The 22,901-nt window shown below is 40.2% G+C and overlaps 1 protein-coding gene and 1 pseudogene across 33 annotated transcripts in view; one reads left to right on the forward strand and one right to left on the reverse strand.

Annotated features, from left to right (window-relative positions):
- ANKRD55 (ankyrin repeat domain 55) overlaps positions 1 to 22,901 on the reverse strand; it is a 519,390-nt gene that overhangs the window by 127,170 nt on the left and 369,319 nt on the right. Inside the window, exons 1-2 of one of the 33 annotated variants that reach the window (XM_041765897.1) lie at positions 5,507 to 5,909; positions 5,257 to 5,401 (exon numbers count right to left, since the gene is read on the reverse strand). The exons of 31 other annotated variants lie outside the window; for them this stretch is intronic. The gene's annotated coding sequence lies outside the window, so the exon portion shown is untranslated. Of the gene's footprint in view, positions 1 to 5,256; positions 5,911 to 22,901 lie in introns of those variants that run through there. One more of the 33 variants, XM_041765901.1, reaches the window with a different exon arrangement.
- On the forward strand, positions 33 to 179 carry LOC121498401 (annotated as a pseudogene).

Here is a 22,901-nt window from a genome sequence, read left to right on the forward strand (position 1 = left end):
GGATGTGAATAAAAGGCAGAAGATGAAGGGGAGAAGGGGAGATACCATGATCACGAAGGTGGTTTTCCCAGGGCGAGGCTTATCCATTGCACTCCGGATGTGCTGACCCCTGCGATTTCCCCAAATGTGGGAAACTCGACTGCATAATTTGTGGTAGTGGGGGACTGCGTTCGCGCTTTAAAAGAAAAAAAAAAAAAGATCTGTTTTGTTTCCAAAATTCCACATATGAGTGAAATCATGTGGTATTCCCCATGAAGTGGAAGAACAGGTATGTCAGAATAAGGTTGGGAGTGGTCAAGATCAGAGGTTCATGAGGGAAGTTCTAGGTAATGACTGAGCCTAAAGTACTGCCATGTGAGTGAGCAGCTGAAGATCACTAGAGTTCTGGCTTTAAGGAGATCCAGGGGTTGCAAGATCAATGATTCAACTAGTCTTGTATTAATTTAGCAAGTTGTTTCCTGAATAAGCTTCTTCAAGTAAGTTTTTGCTTCAAGCAGCTTTTCGGCCTTAGCAAGGTGACAGTGAAGCAAAATATGATGAGCATAACATAAATGAGGAAAATGGAAATATTAATCTCATAAAGTTAGACAAATCAAATCCTCCCTTCCTCTACACATATCATAAAACCTAATGGATTATTTATTTGAAAGAAAGTTGAAAAAAGTTTTACTTATATGGAAATAGTATGGTAAGAAAGAAAAAACTCTGGGCCCCAAATTAAGGTAATCATATATTTCTTGATTCTAGATTCCCCATTACCAAATGGATCACTAAACGGTAATTGAGTGGACTTATTAACTGTTCTTAATCTTCTTGACTTTGGGAAGAATGGCATCTGGCACTGTGGGCCATCCCCTCCCCAGATTTTGCCTTCAGCAACACCACTTTTGAGATTGCCCTACTTCTCCTCTCTATGTCCTTCTCTGGATCCCCTACCATAAGGATCTACACTTAGCGGCCTCCCCTTCCTCTTTCCACACTTTGTCTCTTGGCATTCTCTTTCCTTTGCATAGTTTCAATCAGGGGATTTAGTTCTTTATCTTTAGCTTTGACTTTTGTCCCTTGCTTTAGCCTAACTTTCCAAATACCTGTGGACATACCTACCAACATATCAAGTTCACATCAAAATGGAATGCTAACATGGAGAAGACTGAAATTGTACCACTTCCTTACAGCTTACACACAAATTAATTCAAAATGGATAAAAGACCTAATGCGAGACAGGAAACCATCAATCCTAGAAGAAAACACAGGCAGAAACCTCTTTGACCTCAGCTATTAGCAACTTCTTACTAGACATGTCTCTGGAGGCAAGGGAAACAAAAGCAAAGATGAACTACTGGGACTTCATCAAGATAAAAAGCTCTGCACAGTAAAGGAAACAATCAACAAAACTAAAAGGCAGCACATAGAATTAAAGAAGATATTTGCAAATGACATATTTGATAAAGGGTTGGTATGTTGAATCTAAAAAGAACTCATCAAACTCAACACCTAAAAAACAACATTCAAGATAAGAAATGGGCAGACAACACAATAGGCATTTTTCCAAAAAAGACATCCAGATGGCCAACCCACAAATGAAAAGATGCTCAACATCACTCATCATCAGGGAAATACAAATCAAAACCAGGATAAGATGCCACCTCACACCTGTCAGAATGTCTGAAACTAATAACATAGGAAACAACAGATGTTGGCGAGGATGTGGAGAAAGGGGAACCATTTACACTGTTGGTAGGAATGCAAACTGGTGCAGTCACTCTGGAAAACAGTATGAAGTCTCCTCAAAAAGTTAAAAATCAAAATATCTTATAACCCAGAAATTGCCCTACTAGGTATTTACCCAAAAGATACAAAAATACTGATTCAAAGGGGGCACATGCACCCAATGTTTATAGCAGTAATTATCAACAATAGGCAAATTATGGAAAGGGCCCAAATGTCCATGACTAATGAATGGATAAAGAAAGACTACTACTCAGCCATCAAAAAGAATGAAATCTTGCCATTTGCAATGATATGGATGGAGCAAGAGAGTATTATGCTAAGTGAAACAAGTCAGTCAAAAAAAGAGAAATACCACATGATTTCACTCATATGTGGAATTTTGGAAACAAAACAGATAGGGCCGCTTGGATGGCTCAGCGTTTAAACGTGTGCCTTCGGCTCGGGGCATGATCCTGGAGTCCCAGGACTGAATCCCACATCGGGCTCCCTGCATGGAGCCTGCTTCTCCCTCTGCCCATGTCTCTCATGAATAAATGAATAAAATCTTTAAAAAAAAAAACCCAGATAAACACAGGGGAAGAAAAAAAGAGAGGGACGCAAATCATAAGAGACTCTTAGCTATTGGAAACAAACTGAGGGCTGATGGAGGGGAGGTGGGCAGGGGGTGGGCTAAATGGGTGATGGGTATTAAGGAGGGTACTCGTGTTGAGCATTGGTTATATGTAAGTTATGAACAAAACTAAAAGGCAGCACATGGAATGAAAGAGGATATTTGCAAATGACATATCTGATAAAGGGTTGGTATGTGGAATCTAAAAAGAACTCATCAAACTCGAGGCTAAATTTGATTCCTGAAACCAATATTACACTGCATGTTAACTAACTAGAATTTAAATAAATATTTGAAAAACCAAACAAAACAGAACACAGAATTTTCCTTTTTATGCTATCGTGTTCTGTATTTCTGTCCACTGGACCACTAGACTCTCTCCTGCTAAATGCATTTTCTCTTCCTTTTAAGTAACAGTTACTCTAAAAGAATCATAGGACCTTGGGCATTTGACTGGGAAAGGATCCAGAGGTGCAATCTCATAGTGGGAGGCACTGTGGCTAAGAGCAGGTATGGTCTTTGGACTGGAATGGATCTGTATTTGAATACTGGCTTAGTCTTTTGCTTGCTGAGTGACCTTTGAGGAGTTACTTAACTCCTCTTTGCCTTGGTTATCTTCAAAAGTTATTATTAGCATCACTTAGATGATGGGTGTAATGTTGTTAGTCAAGGACTTAGCACTTATTAAATGCTCAGTGAATGGTAATTATTATCAAGAATTCCACCTCTTTATTTTTCAGATGGTGAAACTAAGGACCAGAAAGGTAAAAGTGATTAAATAATACTTGAAAGAGTTGGAACTAGGAACCAGTCTGATAACTTTAAGACCTGTGTATTTTCATGAACTTAAGGCTCTTTATACATAAGCTAAGGAAGTAATAGAAACAGTAAGAAAACTGTCTTTGGAGAAGCCTATTTTTACATCATTACTGGGGGAAGGCACTATGTCTCTTTTGCTTGCTGTCAAATCTTAATTATGTATGCTAGTTGGGACCAAGGAAACTTGGTTAAATGGAAGGAACTCATAGTGTCAAAGACCATTTAAATAACAGCTTTAGCTTTTTCCTCAATTACTGTCTATCAATTCATTGGAGGTACTACATTAAATGTGGAAACAGAACATGAAAACCAGCTTGAATCACGGGTTTCTGAGTTTCAGAATAGAGGCATAGAATCACATAAATAACTTCATCTCCAAAGAAATCTTGAAGGAAATTTTGAAAAACAGAAATGGAATGAGGGCATTGTGGTAAATAAAAATAGACAAATTAAATTTCTTATCTATTGTTATCAATGTCTGCAAGAGCTCCATGCTTGGGAGGAAATTATTCCCTGCTTCCTAATGCTGTTTTTCATTTTACTTATCTTGTTAACTTTATTAAACCCAACAGGAAATAATTTTAGCATAACAGCTAATTTGTTTTGACGTGTCTCAAGAGACCTATTTTTTTCTTTTAAATAATGCCTGCTGCTTTGTATCAAACCATGCCCCAACTGAAGGGGCATCTGTTATTGGAATGTCTTTTCAAAAATAACAGTGGAGTCTGAACGTCTGGAAGGTTTACAATAAAATCTTCTATTTGGAGCCCACATTTGTGATGGGATGCCTGAGTACATTTTATTTTATTTTTTAAGTCTTTCCAGACTTTTAAGAAAGTAATCATGTATAATCATGTTTCTTCAGCTGAACTCCATCGATTAAATCTGACTCAATGAGGGTGGGATGGGGCATCCCCACACGAGGCATTAACAGCATATTCTGGATGGATCTAAAACCTACAGGCTGGGATGTAAGTTGAGATCCATGATTTTTAAAGAAATATCCTCACTTATAGTCATTTTCCAATGGCACCTATTTTGAACAGACATAAACCAGTTTGATCATCAGCAAATTATCTAATGCTCTTTTGATATACATTCATGTTATTATAGCATCCAGTGTAAGACGGAAGTATAGGGAGAAGTATATAATCCCTTACTGACAACCCCACTACCAGTGAGTATGGTATGTTAAAATGATAGTGAGTCTTGAACCAATTCTGGGAGATACATTACTATTTAATTCACAAGTCTGAAAAACAAATGCAGAGATATTTCAAAGGCAGAATGGGCCAGCCTTGTAAGAGGGTCATGCTCTTTATGAAGTTAAAAGATGCATCTTAAATCTTTTTGATTTGAGAGTGACACTGGGCATGTCAGACTCTTACTCCTAACTGATCCCCTATCTTTTAATGCTAAGTAAGAAACCCACTGGGGTAGATTAAGACAAATTATATGAACTGCTAAGTAATAGTTCTGAAAGGTATTGATTCCCAGCTGGGGTCCTCAAATGTTTTAACTACCTCTAAAGGGTATAGTGCTCATTAGTTACTTGAATGTTAACCAGATGCTGCTAAATTGCTAAACTTAAATATATATACATCACACTATTTACAGCCAAATACAGCATCGCTATTCTCCCCACCTCCCAACCTAGACACCACAGAGGCATGCGTGTCATGCCCAATTGCCTTGCCCATCAACAGATTCTGACAAGCCTAACTGATTAATCATCTCTCCAATTTGCCTCCTTCTGTTATCTGCAGAGACACTGGCTTAGTTTCAGTCCTTATCGGGAACTCTCCTTGAACGACTTTAACAGCCATCCAACGACTCATTTTAAGCTTTTTCTCTCCCTATGGTTCATCCTTTCTCACCCTAAAAACAAGTCTGACCTTGTCACTCCCCAGCATAAAACCTTCTGAGGACCCACACAGCTTATTGTGTAATATCCAACCTACCTAGAAGACCTCAAGCCACTACCCACATGGACCCCTGTGGTCCAGCTTTCATAAACTTTTCACAATTTCCCAAGCATTTGACCTGACTTATTCTTTAAGCCACTGGTAGATGCAGGTCCTCCCTGGTTTTGTTACCTGGCGAACGTTTTTCCTTATTTGAAGGTCTCCTTTATGTCACCTCCTCTATAAACGGTTTAGATGTTTGTTCAGGCCTTTGGGCTTCCACAGCCCTTCCTGCTTACATTCATCGACAGCAGCTATTGTGTTGTGGATGCTGGGGCTATCAAATACAAGACAGGATGCCCAGTTACATTTGACTTTCAGATAAATAATGAAGAATTCATAGGTCCCATACAATATTCTATAACAGTTATTTGTTACTTACTGAATTTCAAATTGAACTCTGCATCTTGATGTTTGTTTGCTGCGTCTGGAAAGCCTAGCTGTGCTGTAATTCAACTGTGTACAAGTTTCTTTCCTTATTCTGCCCCGTGAGCTCTTTTGAGGCATTTGTATCTAAGTGAGAAGCTAGACTCCAGGCCTGGCACCAAGCTCCTATTCAATAAATGTTTCTTGAATAAAGAAGAAAAAGAAAGGTCAAAAAAGAAATGTCACTGCTTGTTTTTTCCCACTTGGGAAAATTAAAAACAACAACAACAACCACCACCACCACCACCTTTAGGCGACTTGATTAGTACAGATCATAGGGTTCCTTGTACTTAGCAGTGTTTCAGAAGTCAAAAACTGTTCCAAAATGAGGCATGAAAAAAAATAGGGACAGGGTGGATAGATAATTTCTAGTGTGGAAGCCAGAAGTTATGCCTAATGTACAGAAGTAAAAATAATAATGATGACTAAATAATGTTAGTTATATGGAACACATGCCAATATACATCCTGGGCATCACCAATGAATTCTCACAGATCCTATGAGGCAGGTGGTCACTGTGAGGGGTTGGACCCTTTTGCTCTCAAGTTTAGTGCCCCGTTAGCTCTGGTACCAAACACTGTTTCACTTCCTTCCCAAAGACACCCAGGGGAGCTGATTCAGTAGGAGAAGTGTTCAAAGCCCCACCTTATAAACGGAAAATAATGCATGAAGTTGCCAGGTTTCTGTGAGGGATTTGGACTCAGTCCCATTTCTTCTTTGGGAAGCTTTCTTTGCCTATAAAGGATTCTCAGACTTCCACTTTTGTTTCAGTCTTGTGGTCATAAAACTGCCTTGACGAAAAGTTTGTTTTAAGGGCTTATGACTTGAGGACATAAAGAAATGTTTGAAGAAGGAAAAGGGATAACAGCATGTGAGTTTCTTTATGGAATGGACGATATGGAGCCCCCTCCACTTCCTTTCGTTGAGCCCATGGTGGGAGAACATTCAAAAAGCCAACAAACTTGGGTAACAGCCCTTAAATCGACATTGTTTGAGTATGAATGGATCCAATTGGCTTCAAATGTTTTGTTCCTCACATAATTCCTATTTTAGGCAGATTGGTTACTATAGAGACTAGAGCCACCTTAATTATGGATGGTCAAGAGAGGACATGTTGACTAATGGTTAGAGCAGAGGTCTAAGGTCCAAGGTCCTAATCTTAGCCCAACCACATACTCACTGTGAGCCTGTCTCACTTAGGCTCTGTGCTACAATCTTGCCTAACTAAGCAGGAGCGAAAAATATCTTTGCTGGAACTGAGGACTGATATATATATATATATATATATATATTTTTTTTTTTTTTTTTAAGATTTTATTTATTTATTCATGAGAGACACACAGAGAGAGAGGCAGAGACACAGGCAGAGGGAGAAGCAGTCTCCATGTAGGGAGCCCAATGTGGGATTTGATCCCGGGTCTCCAGGATCTCCACCTGGACTGAAGGCGGCGTTAAACCGCTGAGCCACCTGGGCTGCCCTATATATTTTGTTTTTAGAGGAGTGGGTGAGATAGAAGATTTGGGACTGAGAGAGAGAGAGAGAGAGATTCTGACATAAAGTAGATTTAAGAAAATATTGAACTTGGAAGGCTTTGTTGACCTGCTAAGTAATCCACTGACAAATGGGAAGTGACTACTTATCACAGTATCACCTCTGGGCATGAAATGTGGGCAACAGTGTCTTGGGTATTTAAAAAAAGTATGTGTATGTGTACGTGTGTGTACATGTAACCCTTCAATTTCTTAAAACTAAGACATAAAAGCTACAATTTACAAATCTATATAAACGATGATTTGTCCCTTTAGAATTATTTTATTTTCAAGCACCCCTTTGTATGTATTTTAATTTTTAAAAATAACTTCTTATTATGAAGATTTTGAGACACAAAGCGGAGATGCTACTAATGTAAAGAATACTCACATATATATTATCCAGCTTTGACTCTTATCCACGTTCTGTCAGTATTCTTTCATCTCACTTAGCTCTATTTTTTTTTTTTTCCCTTTTCTGGATTATGTTAGAGAAAATCCCAGGCAACATATCATTTCACTTGTAAAAGATGAAGGTTTACTTTCTTCAACAAAAAAAGGCTTTTTGTCCCCGATAACCATACTGCAGCATTATCTCCAACAGAATTAACAATTCCTTAACATTATCTAATACCCAATCCATTTTCAATGCTCCAGATTATCTTTAAAATATCCTTTTTTATAGCTGGTTTGTTCCAATTAGGATTAAGACACTGCACAGACATTACATTTATGTCTCTTAAGCATGTTTTAATCTATAACAATTTCCTTGTCATCTCCCTCCTTATTTTATCTGGAAATGAAACAGAGAAGTTGTGAAACAAAAAGCAATGAACATTCATTCACCTTTATGTTTGATATATTTGCTTAATTCTCTCTTTCTTTTATGTGTATGTCTTAGGTTTTTTGTTTTGTTTTTTTTTTGTTTTTTTGTTTTTTTTTTTGTCTTAGGTTTTTTGTTTGTTTGTTTGTTTTTTGTGCTGAACCATTACTGAGTTAGGTGCAGACATCATGACACTTTACCTTTAAATATTTCAATGCATTTCCATAAGAATAAAGGCATTCTCCTACAAAGTTACATTATAAATGTCACATGGAAGAAATTTGACACTAATACAGTATTATCTATTATTCATTCTATATTCAGATTTCTCCACTTGTCCTAGTATTGTGCTAATAGTGTCCTAATAATAATGTAGCTTCTTAAAAAAAATTTAAAAAAAATAATGTAGCTTCTTGGGGCACCTGGGTGGCTCAGTCAGTTAAGCATCTGCCTTCAACTCAGGTCATGATCCTGTGGTCCTGGGATTGAGCCCTATGTCGGGCTCCCTGCTCAGCAGGTTCCCTGCTTCTCCCTCTCCTTCTACTTACCACCCCCTGCTCATTCTCTCACTTTCTCTCTCTCTCTCAAATAAATAAAATCTTTTAAAAAAAATACTGTAGCTCCGGGCAACCTCAGTGGCCCAGCAGTTTAGCACCGCCTTCGGCCAAGGGCATGATCCTAGAGACCCAGGATCGAGTCCCACGTCGGGCTCCCTGCATGGGGCCTGCTTCTCCCTCTGCCTGTGTCTCTGCCTCTCTCTTTCTCTCTCTCTCTCTCTCTCTCTGTGTCTCTCATGAATAAATAAATAAAATCTAAAAAAAATACTGTAGCTTCTTCTTTTTTTTAATCCAGGAGCAAGTACAGAACCAAGTATGGCATTTAGTCATCATGTTCTTTGGTTCTTCTAATCTAGGATATTCTTCAGCTGTCTTTCATGACACTGAAATTTTTTAACTGTTTTGGCTAATTGTTGGGCAAAATGACTCTCAGTTTGATTTGCCCAATTATTTTTATTTTCTGTGCATTCCCTACTCATTATTTTACTTTGGAAATGTCTGTCCTCAGACGGGCATTTATGTCTTATAATTTTTATCTCCCTAAATAGATTAAGACTAAAGTTTATTTTCAGGGGTTTCTGTGGGGTTCTAAGGATGCATCTGAAGCATTATTCTTTGTCTTGTTCTTGAGACTCTCTTTTTTTTCAATTCAGAGAACAGCAGATATGTGTTCAACTGCAGTATGGAAAAGACAGGAGGTAGGCACCAGACATTAAATTCCTTGAAACAAAGCCTAGCCTCTCCCACCTGGAAATTTGGAGCTTTCCATACTTACCACAATGTGGGAACAGAAGGCACAGGATCCTGTTTCAGCCAGCAGTGCTGTGTCTGCATGTGTCCTTTGGTCTTTGGTGTAAACTCTGTCCTAGCCAAGGTAACTGGCTTGTCTTGGTCCTGGTAGCTACATATGGCTAGTGTGAGTGAACCATGGAGGAGCTGTGTATTTTCTGGCCAGATGTTCTAGAGCTGCTTTTTGATATTGAATTAAGAGTCCCTAAAAGTGGCCGGGAGTGGGGCACACCCTGGTAAGGTCTGACACCTCCACAAGATCCTCTGTATCTGTGCCAGCAGCCTCTCTCCTTTCTTTGCCATGGGTGTGGATTCTGTGGAACCCTCTCTCCCCATCACCAAGGAGACTGCTAGTGCTGGGCTGGAAAAGTGTAGAGGGTGCTTTAAGCTCAGTTCCTAGTCCAAGTCCCTTTGTTTCTTGACCACAGAACTGTACCTCACCTTTCAGGCCATTTAGTGGAACGATATGGTTGGGACAGGAAAAAATGCTTTCTGATAGCATTACCAGTGAACAGTTTTGAATCCCTAGGAGATCCCTCCTTCCCATCCACTCTTGATCAAGTATCTCCTGTACCAGACTTAGACAGCTATGCAGATATTGCTTTGCTCTCTCAAAGGTAAACTGGGTACCTACCATAGGACCCAAAGGCAAAGCTGCATTGTTTCTGTTTTTGAAAGCTTTATCGGGGTTATGTGCACATAGAGTCAGAAGATGGAATTGAAAGGGAGGTAACATAAGAAAGGAGAAGGATGGTCCCAAGTATGTGAGAGGCTGCTAGAGGACAAAGGCCTGTCAGTTCCCAGTTTTGTAACTCCCAGCCCAGTAGAGCTCCAGCTTTTGGCCTTTATGCAGGAGGAAGGACCCTGAAGCTGGGCCAGAGGTCTGGCCAGATTAGAGACTGCATCTCTCAAATGCTAAGGAAAAGGGATTTTTAGAGTTTCAAGCCTGGGAAGTTGATTTAGATGGACTTTAGCATACCATAGGTATCTCCATGGCTATCTTCATTCATCTTAGTCCTATGTGTTCCTGGATATTATATTCCTATGCTCTAATCTTTGTGGCCAAAGGATTGAAATGCTATGTCTTGGCTTTCTACAGCATGTTTGGGCAGTGGTTTTATCCCAGTGACCATCATCTATGTGTTATTGCTGGGGAGACATAGACAATTTGAAATCTGTAGCAGAAATAGCAGGATGGAGTCTCTCGTTTTCATGCCTTTTCTAAAAGTGTCCTCTGTGGCCAAAACATCAAATTGTTATGGCAAGAGGCTCAGGACTCAGAGAGATTATTCAAATCCCCTATTTTCCATTTACAATTTGTCCTTGGCCAAATTTCACAGCCTCTGTGAGCCTCAACATCCTTATCTTGTAAAATGTGAAAAATAATGCCTCCTTCCCAGGCTTGTGAGGCTGAAATGATAGAATGTGTGCCAAAATGCCTCGGTTTGTTCCTAGCAGTGTGAGAGTTGGTTTCCTTCCCCTTCTCTGTCCTCTGCATACTCATTCCTTCTTTTTCCCTTTTGTTATAGTTCAAATTAGCACTGTGAAAAAAAAAAAACCAACAAAGAAACAAAAGGCATTATCTGCTTTTTATTTCTCCTGAAAAGGCTATGTAAATTTAGCATCTCAAGTTGATGATGCTTAGGAGATAAATGCTTATGAGAACCATACCAAGGAATAGGACAGCTCTTCCTATCCAAATACTTGTTTACCAGAAAAGGAGATAAACAGCTTGGCCCAGCGAAATGCAGGCCAAGGAAGACAAAAGACACTAGCAGAAGCCTCAGGATTTCCTCACCAGGTAGAACCAAGAGGTCCCAAGTTAAAAGAGCAGGATGTTTCCTAGACATCCGTTTCTCTTGGGGCCACAGCGCTGATCTTTGCTTCAAGGATCTGAATGCCTCATTGCTGGAGGCAACTCAAAAGAAATTCAGTCAGTAGAGGCAGAAACAAATCAGTAGACAAGCTGGCTCAACGGAAATGCCCTCCACTAGAATGCTCTAGTTGCCTGAGTTGGATTTCCATCAGAACAGATATTTAGTAAGATAGTGGAAAGCTTTTTATATCTGGACTGAATAGAAATCCAGTGCAGGAAAATTACTAGAAAATCAAGGAAGGCAAATAAAATGCTGAAATTTTAATGTAGTCCTCGAGTGAATATTTTTGTTTCTGTTCCAAAATTCTGTGTTTCCTTCAATAAATCTGTAATGATTTTGTAACAGAAAGACAATAACAATGACTGGTGGAGCAGAGACAGAGGCAGAGAGGAGAAGTAAGATGTGTTCTGAGTTAGAGCTGTATATTTAATACCGTAGATTTGGAACTTCATAGTTTTGAGATATAATTACATGAAAGTAATACAGTTTTTTCTCTGTGTGTGTTGGTACATGTGGCAGGGGTATAAAGGCTTTTGCAGCAAAGCAGAGCCTTTAAACAAGATGATAAAACCACTCTGGGTGAGACCCTCACGTGAATGTCTAAGCTGTGGTGCGAGGGTTCAGAGCTTTGGAATCAGCCCCTTGGAATCCCAAATCTTCCAATGACAAACTATGTGGATTTGGGCAAGATTCTTAGTTTCTCTCAGTTCTGATCTTTAAAATGTGGAAAATAATCCTTACTTCACAGGATTGTTTTGAGATGTAAATAAAATAATGTTTTTATTAGAAGTTTTGTTTCATTCAAAGAACTAGACCCATTTCTTTTGAGCATCTTTTTCCAGGTCTCTCTCAACACCTCAAATTATTCTTCTACCATTTCCTTTTTGACCAACAAGCAAATATTGACTAAGAACCCATGATACATTCTGTAGCCCCCCAGCCTTCCTGAACTCAAGGAAAACAAACCAATGTTTCTGGAGTTGGGGGGAGATATCAAGGGGTGGGTGCTAGGACTGTACTTGGCTCAAAGCGATGTACAACTGGAAATGGTCTTTGGCATTCTGCTGTCTCCCTTATAAATATGATCTTCTTTCTTCCCAGGGAAGGTATTCATAGTCTATTCAGTGCCATTCACTCCACATTTCACTACCTGATTTTTGTAGTAGGTGAATTTGCTTTGTTATTATGAAGGGTAGGCCTCCTCTAACCTCAGAATAATGAGTCATGGTTACTCTAAACATAGGGTAACCTTATTCCCCTCTGTCAGTGATTGGCTTAAGGGAAGGGAAATTATCCAGTTCTGACAATAAGATGCAAGGAGAGGTCTTTTTGCAGCTTCTGCTAAGAATTTCACTTTCCTAGTAAAAGGCACAGATACGGCTTGTGAAGCTCATTCATTTTCCCTCCATTTTCAAAGTGGGAATGATGCCTGAAATTGCAGCAGCCAGCTCGGGGCCATGAGGCAATAAACACAAGAATAAAAAGCCAATAACCAAAGATGGAGATTGCAGGGATAGGACAGAAAGAAGACAGAAAGAATCTGGGTTCTCCATGATATTATAGAGCTGTGAACTGCTAAACTTCTTATTAGGAGAGATGAATAAATATTTTTATTGCTTAAATCACTTTGAGTTTCTGATGCTTGCAACTAGAAGCATTCTTATTTAATATTCCTTTATTTTGAACAGCATTCCTTTCTGAAGGGTCATACTGCAACCCTCCTTATAGCCCAACTGCCATTTTTGTTTCTAAATGGCTTCTAAGGAACCCTGCTAATTCCTGAAGATCATGGTATTAGCTGGGCATGGCATGATTTCATCAAAGATATTTGCATTTTAACAAAGAATTCCTGGGATGAGAAAAATTTCCCGAAAAAAAGCATAAAACCATGATGGTAGAATGACAGGCTGTGGGACTGATACTTTGCAAAGGACGGGGAGCCCTGATTTCTGCCCCTTCAAGCCCAGGGTATAAGTGGTCACCTGGTCTACTTAGGCATGTTTCCCAGAGCTTTTAACTCAAAATGTGGCCTACCAGCAGGACTAGTAGCACTTGTAGACTTGGAAAAATGCAAAAATCTCATGCCCTGGCCTATATCTACTCAATCAGAACCTTTATCTTAACAAAGATCTCCAAATGATTCATAAGCACATTCAGGTTTGAGAAGCACGGCTCCAGAGGACACGGAATTGCTAGAGTTAGAAAAAAAGCTCAATTTTCTCCTATTAGATGACAAAGCAAGGTATAATGTTATAAGAAAAACTTCTCATATTGTCTGACAGAGATTTGGAGTAGACTAGATTTATTGAATAAATAAATATAATTCTTTCAGAGTCATCTGAAAACAGAGACCAGAACTATTCAGCACAACTCACTTCACATGTTTCAAGATTATACTATTTTTTCTTTTTTAGTAAACTTTACACCCTATGTGAGGCTCGAACTCATGACCCTGAGATCAAGAGTCACATGCCCTAGGGACTGAGCCAGCCAGACGTCCTAAGACTATAGCTTCTATATCTTATTTCTATAAGAGACATGAGTTATACAGAGATAGTGGTATGGTCTAAGGAAGGGTCCACTGCAGTTAGATACCTCCTCACATTACAGGCCTTCAATTAGGTCACTTCATGCGAGGGTCCATCCATTTCCCTGAAGACTCAGAATCATTATTGACAGTGCCTGGTAATCAAGCTTTAAGAGTTATCCATACCAGGAGCACTTGGGTGGCTTAGTCAGTCAAGTGTTTGCCTTTAGCTCAGGTTATGATCCCAGGGTCCTGGGATAGAGACCCATATCAGGCTCCTTGCTTATCAGGGAGCCTGCTTCTCCCTTGCCCTCTGCCTGCTGCTCCCCCTGCTTGTGCTCTCTTTCTCTGTCAAATAAATAAAATCTTTAAAAAAAATTTTAAAAGCGTTATCCATGCCAGTAAAAATAAACATTAGTTTGCATGAGACTCAAGGATGTCAAAAAATTTATTTACATGAAATAATGTATAGATATCAAATGGACAAGAAAGCTCTCATTGGCATGGTCCAGAGAAATTCTTCCTTGTAAGAAGCTTCCTGGGAACCCAAGTCATAATCAGAAGTCATGTCACTGATTTATCAGGAGACCTCCCTATTTCAGGAACCAAAAAACTTGAAAGTCCCTAAAATAAGTTCATTTTGCCCCCTAAAAAACATGGCAGACACAATTAAAATGAGAAGGATGCTTAGAAAATTTAGATAAATGTATACTAACAGCATCAGGCTGAGATAGCTGGGCATATCCATCTCACTACAGGCAGAGTCCTGAGAAAGGAGGAATGGAAGGCTAAAAACAAAGTCCTTCCATCCCTAACTAGTCTTTGCTGATATCCATTCCACCATTTTTCAGATTTCTTTGCTGATGATTATTTCTTTATATCTCCTGTTCTTAGTCAAGTTATAATCAACAACGTACCTGGGCAACATGCTATTTTTTTCAAATGGTTGTATATCTTTCTTCTGGCCTAATACGAATTTATCTTAACATTTAATGTGCAGAAGGCAATATCATTTCACGTATTTCTCAATTCTTAGCAGGCATCTCATGGTCATCTGTTAAGTACTAGCATGGTATAGACAACAAGGTATAGTTGCAGTTCTATCTACTGCCATTAATGGGTGTAGTGGGATACAGCATCACAGTCCTCAACTTGTGTGTCTCCACAGGAATGAGTTACATGTGTGCCCAAGTAATTTACTGTCAAAACTCTTGGGAATACAGGCATGTCCTGGGTGCCTGGAGCCGTTGGGTTGTTCCCTTCCCATAGCACTGTATTATAAACTATTATAATTTTCATATGTGTCAAAATATAAAAAAGGCTGGGAACCCATAGTGCAGTGTAATGGTCCTGAAATCAGGGCACCACTAGCCGTGTGAGTAGCCCCAGGCAGGTCACTACCCACTACTTCCTAATCTCTCTCAGTAGCCTAATATCTGACTAAAAATTTACTTGATGCTAAACTAACAAGGTTACTTACACTCACTTGGTGTCTTAGTCTGTTCAGGCTATTGTAACAAAAATACCATAAACTGAGTGACTTCTGAACATCAGAAGCTTGTTTCTTACAGTTTTTGAAGCTGGGAAGTCCAAGATCGAGGTTGCTGATAGATCTAGGTTCTGGTTCTTGGTTTATACACAGTCATCTTTTCACTATAACTTCACAAAGGAGAAGAGAATTAAGGTGACCTGTAGGGTCTTTTTATAAGAGCACTAATTCCAGGGATGCCTGGGTGGCTCAGCGGTTGAGCACCTGCCCCTGGCAGTCCCCAGTCTCAGGATCGAGTCCCATATCAGGCTCCCTGCCTGGAGCCTGCTTCTCTCTCTGCCTATGTCTCTGCCTTTCTCTCTCTGTGTCTTTCATGAATAAATAAAATCTTAAAAAAAAAAAAAAGACACTAATTCCATTCATGAAGGCTCTACCCTCCAAAGACTCCACCTCCTAATAACATCACATTGGGCATTAGGTTTCGACATAAGGATTTGTTGGAGACCACAAGAATTCAGACCAGAGCACCTGAGCCTGAAAAAGGCTTCACCGTTGAGTGAGGGCAGTGCTGAGCCTGTAGGTTGAAGCTAAGTGGTTCCAGCTGTGGGCCTGCTGACTACAGAGGCACAAGCCAAGGCCTGTGGGATTACAATGTGGGTGGCTTCCTCAGTGCTATCCTATATTTCTGTCAAAAACTTTCTAGAAAGTTTTATTTTAATATAACTATATTGGTTTGCTAGAGCTGCCACAATAATGTATCATATACTGGGTGGCTTAAACAACAGAGATTTATTTACTTTCTCATAATTCTGGAGGCTAGATATCTGTGACCAAGGTGTTGACGAGGGTTGGTTTCTTCTGAGGCCTGTGTCCTTGGCTTGCAGATGACCATCTTCTCATTGGGTCCATACATGCTCTTGCCCCAGTCTATGTATGTTTCCTAATCTCCTCTCCTTCTCTAAGGAAACCCGTCATAGTGGATTGAGGCCCACCCATATGGCCTCATTTTATCTTAAGCACATCTTTAAAGGCTTTACCTCTAAATATAGTCATATTCAGAGGTATTGGGGGTTAGGGCCTCCACATATGAATTTGGGAGTAGGGGGACACATGTCAGCCCATAACAGTCACCAATACAACTAAGATGAATCTGTGGCTGGCTCAGTGCTGTAGGGCTAAAAAAAGAAAAAAAGGATGTAGGTCACAAGATTTAATTACACAAATAGCACACAGTATTTTAGAATAGAACAGGTCCTTTGGAAGTTCATGTTATGCTATCATTTGACAGATTAAGAAACTGAGGCCCAAGTTGTGATATGACATCCCCAAATCTGTATAATTATGAGACAACATAATAAATAACCCAAGGGTGAGGCATATAGTCAGAAGTTTGTCAGAACTGACTTTGCATACATATTCTTATTTATAAAATCAGAATAAAACACACTGTCTGTCTTGTTGGCCAGAAAATACACTCATGGAAGAAGGCTTACTTATGGTCCTGCCAATTGGTCATTCACCTCTGGTGACTTCTTTCCTTGAATCCTGGAGCATCCATCTGATATATTCATTTCTAACACTGATGTGGCTGTCTTTTGAGATGCTCTCTGCTTGCTCCAGGGCCAGCAGTAATTTCCCGAGCTTGGCTTCCAGGTTGATAGCCACACTGCTTCTTAAGACTTAAGAGAGTTGGTGACAAAATCACAGAATGCTGAATCCAGTGCCTCAACTATTCTGACACATCCCCAGAACCTACTTCCCAACAGGATTAGCAGCAGGGAGATAGCTTCTCTCTCACCTCTGTGGTTCAGATTTTGTCCACATGTATCCAGCTGGTGAAAACTAGTTTGCATCTAGAACCCTAGATGCAAGAGTCTGGAAAATATAGCTTTTAGTGTTCCAACTGTCCAGTACAGGAAGGCACATAGAAAGAGGTGGAATCAATTCAAAGTGCCAATAAACCATATCTAGCACCATTACGCCTTGGGTTTTATGGATCTTAACCAGGAGAATGAATCAGCTGAAGACCACTGGAAACTCTGAGCAGAGAAGATTGTCATGTTTCTTTAGTATGGAGCTGAACTCAGGCCAAGGGGAGACTATTTTTTAAAAAGGGTAAATGGGTCACTTTTTCCAACACACATAACTTTTGCAACAAGAGTAGGCATGCAATACACATCAACACATAAATCAAAGATAACTATTTTCAAGACTTGCCTGGGCACAAAAAGTATTTGTGTCAGAGACTGACACCCTACCCCCTTCCCATCCATCCTCTTTTTTCCTTCTTTTTAATAATAGGAACACCTATCGTTAAACATAAATATGTAAACAGACACATGGCCATCCAGCTAGTGAAGGAGTTGGCAAATGATAGCCAATGGGCCAAACCAGACACTGCCTCATTATGTAAATGCAGTTCTATTGCAACATAGCCACTCTCACTTATTTTCATATTGTCTAGGGCCACTTTCACACTCCACTGACAGGTAATTGCGCCAGAAACTATGCAGCTCTCAAAGCTGAAAAGATTTCCTACTTGGCTCTTTATAGAAAAATCTTGCAGACTCCTGAGTGGAAGATGGTATTTTCTGGCCTCTCTTGTAGCTAGGTAAGATCATGTCATCCAAGGAGCTATGAGTGAAAGTGACACATACCACTGTTATGCTTGGCTTTAAAATATCAACTGTGTATTCTTCCAATACTCTTTCCTCTTCCTGTCAGCTTAACAAACTTTTTCAGCGAAGGGCCAGAGTGTAAATACTTTAGAATTTGTGGGCCATCAAGTCTCTGTTGCCACTACTCAGCTCTGCTCTTGGAGCACAAAAGCAGTGGTAGACAACACATAAAGAAGTGAACATGGCTGTATTCCAATAAGACTCTGTTTACTAAAGTAGGTGGCAGGACACGGTTGACCTAAGGGCTGTAAGTTGCTGACCTCTGCCTTAGGAGATGGCTAAGTAACACAGAAAAGGAACTTGAATGACCACATGGGGAAAAACCACAACCTGGACTGTTTACCTCAAGCCTGGTTTATGAGGAAAACAAACAGTGTGACTTACTTAAGCCACTGTATATTTGAGTCCCTTTGTTACGCAGTTTAGTCTTATATAGGCTTCTTGGGCTTGTGAATGACATACAAACTAGGGAGATACTTTCTAATATTTGCTCAACATCTTGCTCTTAACGTTTACAATTCAATGTTATCTGAGTGCCTGCTGTAAGCTTGCACTTGTGCAAAGCATAACAGGGGATGAAACAATGAGGAAGACACATTCCTTCCCCTCACAAAGTACAATCCTTGTGTTAGGATTTGGTGGTGGGTTGTAATCAGTTATGAAGTCATCACTAGCAATTGATAACTTCAAAATTAAAGTTCTGAAGTATGTGAATGATGTGTTGTGTGAGGGGTCCCCAAGATTACTCCAAGGCTTCATGAAGTCTGTTAGGACTCACAAAGCTCAGAAACTGTTATGCTCACAGTTATGGTTTATTAAAGTGAAAGGACACAGATTAAAATCAGCAAAGGGAAAGAAGCATAGAGTAAAGGCAAGGCGAAACCAGGTACAAGCTGCCAGATGTCCCCTCCCAGTGGAGTCACATGGACGTGTGCTTCATTTTCTAGCAATGATGTGTGAGAACACAAAGTGCTGCCAGCAGGGAAGCTCCCCAAGCCTTGGTATCTAGGTATGAATGATGTTTGAAGTAGGATCTCCAGCAACAAAGCTGTTATGAGACAAAAATTAGTGAGAGCCTAAACTATGGTTGTGGATGTGGAAAGAAGAGACTTACTAGAAACAATTCAGACAAAGAATCTATAAGAATGAACTCTAAGAATTTGGTAAATAGTGACAAGCCACAGAGAGGAATGGAAAAGAGGTTAGGAGTCACATTCCAGGATTTAAAAACAAGGTGGTCGGGATGATTCTGGGGTTACTGTAGGAAATGGGAAAATGGAAAATTAGCACTGGAGTTTATTTGAAGAGGAGCTGGAGACAAGATATATAGTCTATTAGATTTGGAAATGGCAAATGAATACCAATAAAAAGTCCAAATGATGTCCATCAGGGCATTTAAGAAATGTGTTTATAGCCTGGGAGAGGGCTGTGGGCTTTAGAGCCCTTGGCATCAAATTCTGTGGAAATAAATGACATTGTCAGGGAAGATGATACAAAAGGAAAAAAGCGTCTGATTGGAGAACGTAGTTTGAGGATGCCAATAGTTAAATGACAGGCAAGGAAGAGGCATGTGAGAAAATTAGAGGAGCACAGAGGTGAATCAGGTTGGAAGGCAAGGCAGCACAGAGAATCCAGCAGTTTGACAAGCTCTTGAGAAGCTGAGCAGAATACATGAGAGACAGACTGCTGAGGCTGGCTGGCAGCAAAGAAAGGTAATGTTCAATGACCTTGAGGGGGGCATTGGCCCAATTTCAGAGATTAGGGAATAAGATTAGGTCCACCTGGGTAGCCTTTCTACTGGTAAAGTAGAAGAGAGAATCTCACTTCCCCATGCCTCTGGCAGAAGCAGGAGCTCCTGTGGATGGGAAGAGAAGGGCCTGGATAGGACACAGGGGTAGGCAACTAAAAGCAAAATGCTGACTGAGTGAGCACCCCAAAGCTGTGAAGCAGGCTTGAAAAGCAAGTGCCCCAAAGGCCACAGATGATGACAAGCTGTTTTTTCTCATGAAGTTGGAGCAGCTATGTTGATAAGGCCCCTTTAAATGCTAGTGGTACTGTGAATGTCCCTCAGAGACCACAGGGAAAATGGCCCCACAATCAATTATCATCTGGGTGCTCTGCACTAGTCAGGGAAATTGGCGGGTATTTGGGTGTTGTTTTCCAGCTCAGGATCTCTACTCTTCAGATTAAAGAGTCATAAGTCTGTTTATTTTAGAAAAGATTAATGGCTCCCCCTCCTCACTTCTCAAGAACAGACTTTCGTCTGTCTAGAGTGAGTCATTAAATATATCAGCTCAACTGCTCTGCCTGCAAGATTACAGATATAAAATCATCTGATTTTGACAAAAAACAGCCACAGCTTTTCTTATTCAGTCTACAATCATTTGTGGATAGAGATAGATAGGAAATGTTCCATAATAGTAAGAGTGATACAAGCCCTCCATCCTATCAGCAATCTTCCCAAGACCCTCTAACTTGTCACCTTCACCAAGATGTCTCTCGTTAATTCATGTCAAGTCAATTTAACCCAACTCTACCAACTCTCACGAGCTACACCCATGAATAATGTGGATTACAAAAGATGAACAAGAAGGAATATTTATGCTCAGGAATTTTATAGTCTATATGGTGAGCTAAACAAAAACCTCCAAGAAATAAGACTGGTTGTGGTTAAGTGTTGTGGTAGAGGTGTTTGAAGAAAGAAAGTCTAGAAAGGCAAGCTCAGCCCTCAGGCAAGCTTTTCTGGAGGACGTGGTGTTGGAGGTGATCTTGCAGGACCTTGACTTGTATGTTTGCGTGTGCATGTGTGCATGTACACACAGGTTTACAGGGGTAAACTAGAAGAAAAGTGAAACATTCCAGGAAAAGATATGTTAAAACACATGGAGACACAGAATTGCAGTGCATGGGGGAATGTGTGGGAAAATCAGAGTTGGAGGGAGTTTTAGATCCAGATGTTCACAAACTTTGATGTGTGTTGGATCCACCTGGGTAGCCTGTGAACAATTCATCAGTTTAGGCCTCACCCCTGGATTTTACAAGCCAGGCTCCCAGGGCTTGGAGATGTTAATGATTAACCAGGGTCACACTGCTCATTAATTTTAGCAGTTGAACCAGCTGGAGAACCTGTTTTCAGGGAAGAACAAGCATTTTTCCCCCCCGAAGGGACCCGAAGGTGTAAGATTTGTGAAGGGAGTTATAAAAGAGAGGACTTGAAAAGTAGGTTGCACTTAGATTATGGATACATTATAGATTATGGATGAAAGGTTAAGAAAACTAAGATTCCTATCAGCACACAAAACCATCGAAAGCTTCAGAGGGAGAAGTGACATGGTCAAACTAATCAGACATGTGATCTAAGAACAAAAACTAAAGGTTGAGCCCATTGACTGGAAGTGGAATTACAACTAGCTTACAGGTTCTGAACTTCCCAGCCAGTTAGGCCCTCTCAACTTCATCTGAAGCACATTCCTTTTAAGCCCTTAAAAACAAGGTTATGCCTTCTGCTTACATAAATGACAAAATATCCATGAAGAAGTATCAGTTCATCAAACATCCTCCAAAGCAGCTCATCAAACCAACAGATGCAGAGTCAGTGAGACGAATGCAAATACTCATCTAGCTCCTGGTCCAAGGATGACACATGCCAATTCTCTCCCTGCTCTTGTGTTCTGCCCCCAAGTCGCCAAGTGAAGAAAAAGGGAGAGTACAGATGGGTCACCATGGCCAGAGCAGCACATTAGGAGCCTGCTCTACAGATGTTGGAACTCCCAGAGAACCTATCACCTTGGAACAAAGATTATGGTAAAATAATCCAGAATGAGGAAAAGCTTTTTAAAAGAATTATCTACGCCATGTATACATCCATCTGTATTTTGTGTGAAAGGCAGATCAGAGGTAACATAGCTTTGCTTATGCTGTGCTCAAAAAGCAGTGTTTCTCCATAGGGCTGCTACTGCTAATGTGACAGTCCTGTGTTATGCAGAATGTCCCCACACTGCAGGAAGGCCAGCATTCCTAAATGCCAACAGCACTGCTCAGTTGTGTCAAGTTAAAAATGTCCTGAGAACCACTGCTCTAATATTTCAGAGTGCATTGCAAAATCATTTTCTTGGATCAGTATAAAGATGTAAAATATTAATTAGCACCATCTTCGCTCTTTAGATGATGAACTGAGAGTCCAAATGGATTGCTGGCTTTTTCATGTGACTAGTGAGGGGAGCTACTGGCTCGAAACCCCAATGGGCTGACTCTAAATTCAGCTCCTTTTCTAAAATATCATGCTGCCTTTTAATGAAGGCAGAGACTCAGCCTTGATTTCAATCAACTAATAGATACATGCAACTGAATTTCTGTTGTAATTCATATTTCTAGCTATTTTCTCAGGAGCATGGATCTCATTATATAGAGGACACTTAGTTCTGTAAGGTCACTGATAGAAGGGTACAGGTAGGAATCAAGGGAACTTCGTTCATTTGCTTAACAGAGGGAAAGGATCATGGAGCTCCCAAGGACAATAAGGGAGGCTGGGGAACAGGATAGAGAGGCAATAGGACCTTGTGCGTCCTTGTTATGTGATAAGACCCATCCAAATACTCTGACCCTTGGGTTGCAAGCCTTCAGTACAATGTATTATTCATGAAACACAGAGTGATTTGTGTGTGTGTGTGTGTGTGTGTGTGTGTGTGTGTATGGCAATTGCAACTGGATTGACAGAGGCTGATGCAGGGATAGCAAACATGGTCCCAGAAGTCAGAGATAGGAAGGCCCAGGAGAGTGTAAGCTCCTTCAAGAATCAGCAGAAATCTAGGACCGGGTGTAGGTTCTTCACAGATGTAGAACTGGTGAATTTACACAGACATCTGATACCATGGGAGCGCCAGTTCACATCTGAAATATTGGCAGCTCAAGTGATGGCAGAAACATTGCTAGGTTCTAGAATAGTTTTCAGGTACTGCAGGGAGGAGAACCAGTTTGTCAGAAATAACCCAACTTGAAGCTTTATCAAAGGCAATCTAAAGATTCATCTTCTTATTTAAAATTCACACAATATTTTAAGTGACTGATGATTTATTTCTCAG

The sequence above is a fragment of the Vulpes lagopus genome, chromosome 8 (assembly GCF_018345385.1).
Source record: "Vulpes lagopus strain Blue_001 chromosome 8, ASM1834538v1, whole genome shotgun sequence".
NCBI classification, from domain to species: Eukaryota; Metazoa; Chordata; class Mammalia; order Carnivora; family Canidae; genus Vulpes; species Vulpes lagopus.